Source organism: Rosa rugosa, chromosome 5 (assembly GCF_958449725.1).
Source record: "Rosa rugosa chromosome 5, drRosRugo1.1, whole genome shotgun sequence".
In the NCBI taxonomy this organism is placed as follows: domain Eukaryota; kingdom Viridiplantae; phylum Streptophyta; class Magnoliopsida; order Rosales; family Rosaceae; genus Rosa; species Rosa rugosa.
In genome coordinates this window covers 47,187,243-47,196,616 of record NC_084824.1, presented here as the reverse complement: position 1 = coordinate 47,196,616, position 9,374 = coordinate 47,187,243, and the positions used below count along the sequence as shown (strand labels likewise).

General features: G+C 40.2%; 1 long non-coding RNA gene across 1 annotated transcript; it reads right to left on the bottom strand.

Annotated features, from left to right (window-relative positions):
- Positions 1-5,129: 5,129 nt before the first annotated feature.
- Positions 5,130-7,080, bottom strand: LOC133712262 (uncharacterized). The gene is made up of 5 exons (XR_009847252.1): positions 6,823-7,080; positions 6,665-6,689; positions 6,309-6,416; positions 6,138-6,223; positions 5,130-6,015 (listed from the first exon to the last, which is right to left on the bottom strand). It is a non-coding gene; the product is annotated as an uncharacterized LOC133712262 (long non-coding RNA).
- Between the last annotated feature and the right edge of the window lie 2,294 nt (positions 7,081-9,374).

The window sequence follows — 9,374 nt, the reverse complement described above, 5'->3', positions numbered from 1 at the left end:
TATTAACACTTGTTAAACTGTCTTCACACTTATGACCTTTCTCATCTTAGTAAGTATAGCCTATGTGAAATGGTGTCTAGAAATGGGACAACGTTCATGACAGGTTCTTGAATCCAAAAGTGCATGAAAATGGGCCTAAACCACTATGTGGGAGTAGCTCATGCCAAAATGGATTCTGCCTCTCTTGTTCGCCCTCCCCCATCTGGCCATTTCAGTAAGGTTGCCCAAATGATTTGAAAGAAAATTTGTGTCTAGACGACTATACTTGGGCCGCATGTCTAAACCTTGATTCACAATGTCTTATTAAAATAAAAGAAAAAATTACAAAAATACAAAAAGAGTTTCAAATTTGTGCGTCGCGGAGGATGCAAAAAATTGTGTTCTTGCCTAATAGTGGCTGGAACTTGCTAATATACTTAAGAGGCCATTGGTATTGGTCTGGGCACATATACAAGAGGCATTTAATATGCCTAATATGGTATTAGCAGTGGAGGAGGTCAAATCAATATTTTTGCCAATAATTGTGGCGAAAGCTAGGTTGCGAATTGTTGGCAGCGAAGTGGTTTTAATTACATGGCCTCGCAAAGGATGGTTCGCGAAGGAAGACTGGCGATTAATATATGTATGCTCACTATGTAAAATTAAGAGGGAGAGAGGCCACTGTTCAAGTAATTTTAGTCAAGCCAATACAAGTGGCTTTGGAGCAACGACATTATAAGAGCAGTGCTGATTCAAGACCTCTTCAGTCAAGACGAGGACCTTTGACTTCGAGGTCTGGGGGGCAATGTTTGGACCCAAAATGAACATTTTGGCCTGACAAAGCACGTCTTGGAGAAATTGAGCCAATGTCAGTGGCTCAAGCTATATATTGTCGACAAGCTCGAAATATATATTTAGAGGCTAAATAAAGCCTACTATGGAAGCATGGAAGCATGAAAAGTTAACTTTAGTACATTTTCCTACTTCGGCTAGGAGAAACCGAGCTAAACAAGGAAGGAAGGGCGGCAGACTAACCAAATGAAATCTAAATGAGCTAAAACATTCCAGATTAAATCTAGAAAGCCCAAGGATCATTTCTTATGAAGAGTTCCAGAGCTAGTTTTGAGTGGAAGGCCTTCAAACAATCAGTCCAATTTTCTACAGAAGCAAAACTGGAAAACTGGACCTGTAAGAGGTCCAGCAGCATTTCCAGCCCAACCGCATGGAATAAAGCTCTGAAAATTTTTCAGGATGATCTACACTCATAGTGGAACATTTTTTATGAAGAAGTCGAAGGCTCATTCTGAAGGCTTGTTGGATAAATAATTGAAGGAATAAAGGGGCAGAAACTGACCTAAAACCAGCTCAATATTCGCATGTTCATGTTTCCTACCCACATGAAGAAAGCTAGATGCTTTTCTTCTTTTCCTTGGATATATTTTTCTACTACAATCTCTTTAATAGATCATCATCACTTCCATGTTTCTACACCTTCATGCTTTGCTTTCATTTCATCATTTCTCTATCTTTTCCATATTTTACAAATCACTTTCATACTCCACTTTCATTATTTTTCTTCCACTCATCATTTCACTCTTCTTTTTCTTTCCTATATAAACACCTTCTCTTCTCATTCTAAGACACACATTCACATTCAACAACAACATCTCTAAGATGATCTAAGTTCTCTCTAGAGCAAACCTCTCTAAGAGCAACTCCTCTCTTTCTCTTTCTCTTACCGGTGATCACACTCCTAGTCCTAGTCTTCTCAGAAGCCGACTTTCAGTGCCACCAAACCCTCTGTCAACGTGCTTCGGTCCTAGTCTCCTCGGGAGCCGACGGTAGTGCCGCGACCACAACGGTTACAGAACCAGTCAAGCAAGGGTAACGCCCTAGCAACCCAGCCAAGCTAAAGTCACGCTTTAGCAAGATCTCAATACTTCCCGGTGATTTCGCTCTGCTCAATCTGCAATATTGAGTATCGACTTGTGAACAAGAAGAAACTTCAGCAAAGTCCTCACCACGAGGCACAAAGAATCCCACGACGAGGTTGGTGCTCTCCTCGTCTACAATCGCTCGACAGAAGTCAGGTCAAGGGACACCCCCGACGACCGCACCCGACGGTGCTGGCACGCCCGCGCAAGAAAAGAGATTGTTGACCAGCTGCAACAAAATTGGAACCAAACAGCTTCCTGTAATTCGAAGCTCTCTCTCTGTAAAGCGACACCAGGGAGCTAGGTAGAAGCAGCGAGCATGAAGAACAAGCAGAAGGCAGAAGAATATCCATAACTATTTTTGGAAAACCCGAGGATGTTGTTGCTGAAACTAAGACCACATAACGACGTCGGCGAGAGGGGGGAGAGAGAGAGATGCAGTCGACGGCGGCGACAGCCGGCCCCTGTTCGTCGGGGTTTCGGCCCACGGCGGCCTAGGCGAGCCAGTCGCGGAGTTGGCAATGGCGCTTTGCAGGGCGGAGAGAGAGAGCGATCTGAAAGAAATCGGAGAGGGACGAGAGAGAGGAGAGAGATCAAGGGGTTTATTAATTTGATTAAGGGCAAAATTGTCATTTTACTTCAAAATGGGTTAGTGAGAATAAAAATATCTTGCTGGGGTAAGTGGGATAACTTTAACTCATTTTGGGGCTTTTGGTCAAGGACCCTTTTTTTTTCTTATTTCATTAATTTTCTATTTACTATCTGACCCTCTTTATGTGATCTTTATACTCGAAGTATTAACTAAGCAAGGCCGTTAGTGAGCTTTCAACAATTTAACCTTCATGCGGGAGTTTGTTTAATTAAGAAAGACCAGTGCCATACCCCTAAGGATACACATGTTATTGTTGAAAAGAAAACAACGTGAAAGTTTTTTTCTCATACACTTTTTCAATTTTTTGTTTTTTTTTTGTTTTCTATAAATATCTCTTTTGAGATAATTTCATTATAAGTTTTATTTATAAATGGTATTTTGGGCATTCAAAATTTGGCTTCAATTTTTCTTTTTCTCTTTTGTTGAGGTAGGGCTAAAACGGAGAGATATGCTAATAACATTATGATTTTATTTGTCCTCCAAAAATGAATAGATGTATTCTAAACACTTCTAAACACAGGACATCGATCTTGTTAGATAATAAAAGACAGAGCCGCCTCCCTTTACTCTCCTAGGGTTAGGGTTTTTTCGCGGTGTTTCTGTGCAATTCTCAACGATGACCTCGGTTGATGCCATCGCTGCTCGCCTTGCTTCTTCTCTTGCAATTGCGGAGGGGAGGAAGCAGGTCGACCTGCGACCAACACAAGGGAAGGGTCTGCATCAGGCAGACGTGTTTTTGGTGGGAAAACTTCTCACTACCAGGGAATATAAGGTTCATTCTTTCTTGGGGATGTTTCGCAATGCATGGAGAGTGAATGGATCGCTTCGAGTTGAAGAGGCAGAAGGACAGAGAGTTCTCTTTACCCTGTCAGACGCAGCAGACAGAGATCGAATCTGGAAAGGAGGCCCATGGGGTTACAATCATGCACCGGTTGCCCTAGCTTACTATGATGGCGTTGCTGCTATTGAATCTATCCCTTTGACGTCATCTTCGTATTGGATCACACTGCAGGGTATCCCTTCCGCCTTTCGATCTGAGAGGGTGATGACAATGGTTGGTTTTACTCTCGGTGATTTCAAGGAGATTGATAAGCAGGCTAAGAAAGTCGGCAATCTTCGGATTAGGGTGGAAATTCCTTTCAACAGACCACTGCCCTTCAAGCGCTGGTATTGGGTTGAGGATGAGGTTGAGTTTCTCTGCAAATTCAGGTATGATAAACTCTTTGGTCGATGCTCGAATTGTGGTTTTGTTACTCATGTAGGCCTACCATGTTCGGGGCCTCCATTGGAGGAGGATGATGAGGTAGAGCGCACGGTGTTGGGTGCGACACCGGTCACTAATCCATCTTCACAGGCGACGCAGCTTGTCACATCGGGTTCGGCGTCGACTAGTACAGTGAACACAGGAACTCGTGCTAGGGTTTCTATGACAGGTACGAATGTTGTATTTCGTACTATGGTTCCCAATCAAATGCCGGAGCGATTGCTTCACAACCCGGCAATGCTGGTGAATCGTCCCCGGCACCAGGCTACTATCCGGGAGTTGCCGGAGATTTTGGCTGCCTCTGGCAATATAACAGGTAAACGGAGACATAGGGAGGAGGATGTTATCACTATCTCTCCCAAGAAGCTGAAACTGAGCCTAGCTGTTGGACAAAGAAACTTGAATTTGGAACCGGAAAGCTTGGGATTGGTACCAGTGCTGCAGTATAAGGAGCAGCCAATTCAGATGAAGAGAAAGAGGGGTAGGCCTGCAGGTAGTAGGAACAAACTACCTTATGGTGAAAAGAAAAAAGCAACACAGAAGGATGAGACTAGGGCAGTCAAGAAGAAGCTTTTACCAAAGCTCAACAAGGCAGATGCAGGTTCAGGCTCCAACTCGAAAGGGAAGGAGTTGGTTCGTTACTAGTTTTTTTTTTTCATTTTATTTTAAAGAGGATCAAAGGATTTCACTCCTACCCCCATGGTTACTAGTTAAATTAGTTAATTCTCTTTCAAGCCTACGTGAGGAGGGTGAAGCTTCTATATGTCTTCTATGACGTTTCTAATCCGTGTTTGTACCACAATTGCGTGTCTGGCAAGTAAGGGTTAGTTGAATATTTCTTCCGTAGAAGGCGAGGTTTGATCACTTTTGTATAGGCTTGCCAATCAATGAGCATATCAGAGACTCTAGTAGTTTACTATAGCTTGGATAGGGCAGTCTTTTAGTTTTTGGCTTTCTTATGTAAGCTTTGTAGACTATAGCCAATTTGGCTGTTGATCTAATGAATATCAACTTCTATTTCAAAAAAAAAAAAAAAACAGGACATCGATCTTTACATTTCCTTCATCCCAAACAATACAACAAACATATTCTTTTCAATCAATAGGTTTATGTAACATGCCATAATAACTAATGTCGTAAAGGTCACAAATTTAGATCGTATTGTCATCGTGGAATATGTGAAGTAGATAGGGTGGAGATTTTATATAAACATAAATAAATAAACAAACAGGTTTCTGTAACTAGTTTTGAGTTGCAAGTCACGGCAAAAAAGACCAAGGGTCGCCAAAAAAGCTGGAACTAGTGAAGATGACAAATGAAATTAACCAGACTCCAGGTTATCTTCTTGTAGATGACAAATGATAAAAGCTGGAATTAATGATACAATTTTCCCATGTCAAGATGGTCCGAATTACCAAAGGAACTCTGTCAACTAATCCTAGCTATCAACATCCACCCTCAAAAGCATCATGCGCTTTAAAGCAGTTAATTAATTTGTCCCTCTTGGTCTGCTGCAGTTAATGAAATTACCAAGTCACCATCCTTCACTTGGCTACCCGAAACAACGTGTGGCTCGTTCTTCCCCGAGATCTGATGAGGCCATTGATGGGTCTAGGTTTTACAGTCTTGAAGGAAGCTTTTACAACTCGAACATCTGTTGAGAATATATGTCATCCCACATAGGAAAAATGGGACCTTGCCTATGGGTTTATAAGGGTTTGGGCCACTCCATCCATTGCCAATTGGTTTTGGATGTGAACCCCAGATTACTTTATCATGGTATCAGAGCGGGTTACCCACGTGTGCATGTCTAACGGCCACACGGGCTCCACGTCACCCAAAGTTGTCCACGTGTATGGCTTGAAAATTCGCCACACGTGCGGGGGCGTGTTGAGAATATATGTCATCCCACATGGGAAAAATGGGACCTTGCCTATGGGTTTATAAGGGTTTGGGCCACTCCATCCATTGTCAATTGGTTTTGGATGTGAACCCCAGATTACTTTATCATGGCCGAAGAGTCAAGAGATGCAATTTGGATCCTCTCACGGTTGGCCAGTTTTGTTGTCAACCGGCTCGAGTTTATGCTCTCAACGTACTCTATTCTTATCTGGGATTCGGCTTCCCCTCCCACCACTCAAGACTCTTCCAGATATACTTGGCATTACATATCAGACAGGTACTACCTATGCATACAATATTGTTATCACTTCAGATTGATATGCAAAACAGTTGACGAGACTAAAAAGCCTTCGAGTGATAAAAGAAGAAACATTATTGTGTTTCACTTCTGTGAAAGATATAATACCTACTGAAGATCTCAACATGCTACAACTGCAGTAGTTGAACTCACTGGAACTCTGGAAGAGCTGAAGATCAAAGTGGCTGAGGAGGCTATAATACAAAAGAATATTGCAGATCAAGAAGATGCAGAATGCTTTATCTTGCATAAATTGCAGCCAAGGGAAAATGTCCATACCTCGCCGTTTATTGTTGGCTGTTCCTCTGACCAGTGAGGAGTGCAGATTATATCTCCTCCTCCTACTACTACTGGTGCTTCCCATCACCCACCAGGACTCTCTTTGAGCTATACAATTAAGAGTTGATGTCAGAGAAAGAAACCAAATATATCAGCTGTTCAAAGATACAAAAGATAATTGTCTTGTTGATTACTGGGATCATTCCAAAAACAAATACAAAATAAAGATAAGAAAAATATTATAATCCTCCAAAAAAAACATCAAAAGTCATTGACAATGTGTTCAATTTTTGAAGAAAATTCGATTTCAATTAATATATCAAGCCATAACTCAGATCGTGGGAAATAGAGAGTACCTTGTCATGCTCTTGGTTTCCTCTTCTGATATAAACCAAGCCAGAGTAACAAGAAAACGAGGAATTGTTAGTGACAGTATTATCAGATCTATCCAGTAACAAAATTAATGGTAATGATTAAAACCCTAACGACACCGAGTAAAGAAATGGTTAGAGACCTGGTAGATCATGGATTCGATGAAGATTGCTTGAGAGCCCTCCTCCCAGATCTTGGTCTTCGTCGTCCTCTTCACCCTGGGATTCTGCTGGTAACCAGGTATTCACTCTCTCACAGGTAACCATCAATCTTCTTGGTTTGTTCTGTAAAAGTTGTTCTCCGTGGCTCTATTTAAACAGGATCGGAAGGTTCGAGAGAAGGCGGTTTTGACAAGAAAACCTGTGGGCGATCTATAGAAGGAATGTTCTGTGTGTCCCTATTTTTTCTTTTTGTCCTCTTTTGTGATTTGTGTGTCTTATTAATCAGTTGATTCTCAGATTTTTTGCTTTAGGGTTGGCATTTCGTGTACAGTAAACCACTAGTTACAAAGACCCGCGCGATGCTGCGGGTTTTTTTGTCGCAATAACAATTGGTGTAATGTTGCAAAAAAACTGAATGAGAAAACAAAGAAGAATAGCAAAAAAGCTTTTATGTACATTGATCCGTAGATGTACAAAATGTCTGCTGTTTTGGTTGATTGTTTTTCACGGACCGTTAGCATTACAAAAAACATAGAGAATGGTCCTTATCGAAAAAAGTTTCACAGCTTGACAAAAAGCATAAGATTACAAAGCAGAAGTGGCTAGGTAAGGTCTTTTGTGTCAGATTGAACCAATGCATTCATGCTCTTCCCATCCCCTTGTCCCTCCTCTCGTCTCCTCTCTTTTGCTGTGTATCAGCGGAACCCACATATTGTCTCCTCTCTTTTCCTCGAGAGTAAGCCTCACCTGCAAAATCAACATGCAACCACAAATAAGCACGAATCCAAGGAATCAAGCAATACTTAGATAACAAAAGGCACAGAGCAAAAGTTTTCTGCATCAAATCCAAAGCATCGCCAATAGTCGTACTTTCATGATGCAACAAATCTCCACCTTTCCCTGGCTCTGCTTTGCATAACAGAAGTCTGTCACAAAAGACAGATTTCCTTCAACTTGTTTGCTCTATGCATTTAGTAAGAAGCAAACCTCATTCGCATGCAGATCCACCAATGTTTTTAGCTTTGCTTGTCTAACATAATGCCCTTTTCCTTTTTAGCTTTGCTTGTCTAACATAATGCCCTTTTCCAAGGAGACCACCCAATAGCAGATCGATCCATCAATTTTTGGCTGTCGTTTTTAGCATTCTGTATCCATGTAATTGGCTTCAAGATCTCATTCTTTATAATCTAAATACCAATGAATTGATCTTTTGAGCTTCAGAGCTGCAGAATCCAAAACCAAAAAATGAAAACATTAACAAAAGTGGCTAACAGAATGAATAGTCAGACTAAGTACAATATGAAAGCAATCTTGTACACGAAAGAAAAAGAGATCAACTTTGTCATGAAAGCTAAAGAATTGCTGGCACCTAAATAAAACATTACATACGAATAAACACAATTTAACAAACAGAAAGCATTGATGGACTTATTTTGTTGGTCTTTACCATCTTAGTCGATATAGAAGAAAGTTATTATCGAAACTCCAAAAGCAAGAGGCTGATAATATTATGAGCTCAAGTAGAGTTTATCTCAGATTATCGCATTGCTCAGTTTATTCCATACTATTACATACTAAATTCCTAAACTATAACATCCCCAACATAATAAACAAACTAATACCCAAGCTAAACCTCATAAAGCATCAGTTTAGATTTCGAATACCAAAATGCAGGTCCTATCACTCTAAATCTATAATACATCTGATTAGAACATGGAAACAAAGAACACAAATTCATTGCAATCCCAACTGAATTGTGCATTAATCAGATCAATCAAATTCAAAAGGACATTAGCTCAGACAACTAAACCATTAAATTGGATGGTCCTTGAAGATCTAAACATAATCCCATACATTTCTTCATAGGTCCATTGATTATTTGTTTTCAAAATTTTTGTGTAGTGATCAGTAATTATAAATAACATTTGCATAGCATATACCTGTAACAATAATAAGGCTTTATTGCTGGAGATATTGGTTTAACAGGTTGCTATATCTCTGTATTTGCAAAAAAAAAAAAAAAAAAAAAAAAACTCTGTTAGCTCCTAGTGCTAGCCTTTTTCACAGTTGATGACTTGAATGATGGGTAAACACTCCATAAACTTGAGATAGGTTTAACACTGTAATTTAGGGATCTCTGTATTTGCAAAAAAAAAAAAAAAAACTCTGTTAGCTCCTAGTGCTAGCCTTTTTCACAGTTGATGACTTGAATGATGGGTAAACACTCCATAAACTTGAGATAGGTTTAACACTGTAATTTAGGGATCTCTGTATTTGCAAAAAAAAAAAAAAAAACTCTGTTAGCTCCTAGTGCTAGCCTTTTTCACAGTTGATGACTTGAATGATGGGTAAACACTCCATAAACTTGAGATAGGTTTAACACTGTAATTTAGGGATGCATGCACATTGAGAAGTCCTGTAGGCAGAAAATTGAAAAATTATTACCAAGATCTACTTGATTCTGGGATTGGGTCAAGTGGACCTGCATTATATTTCAACAAAAAGTTATCAGCAATAGCACTTTCATTTCAAC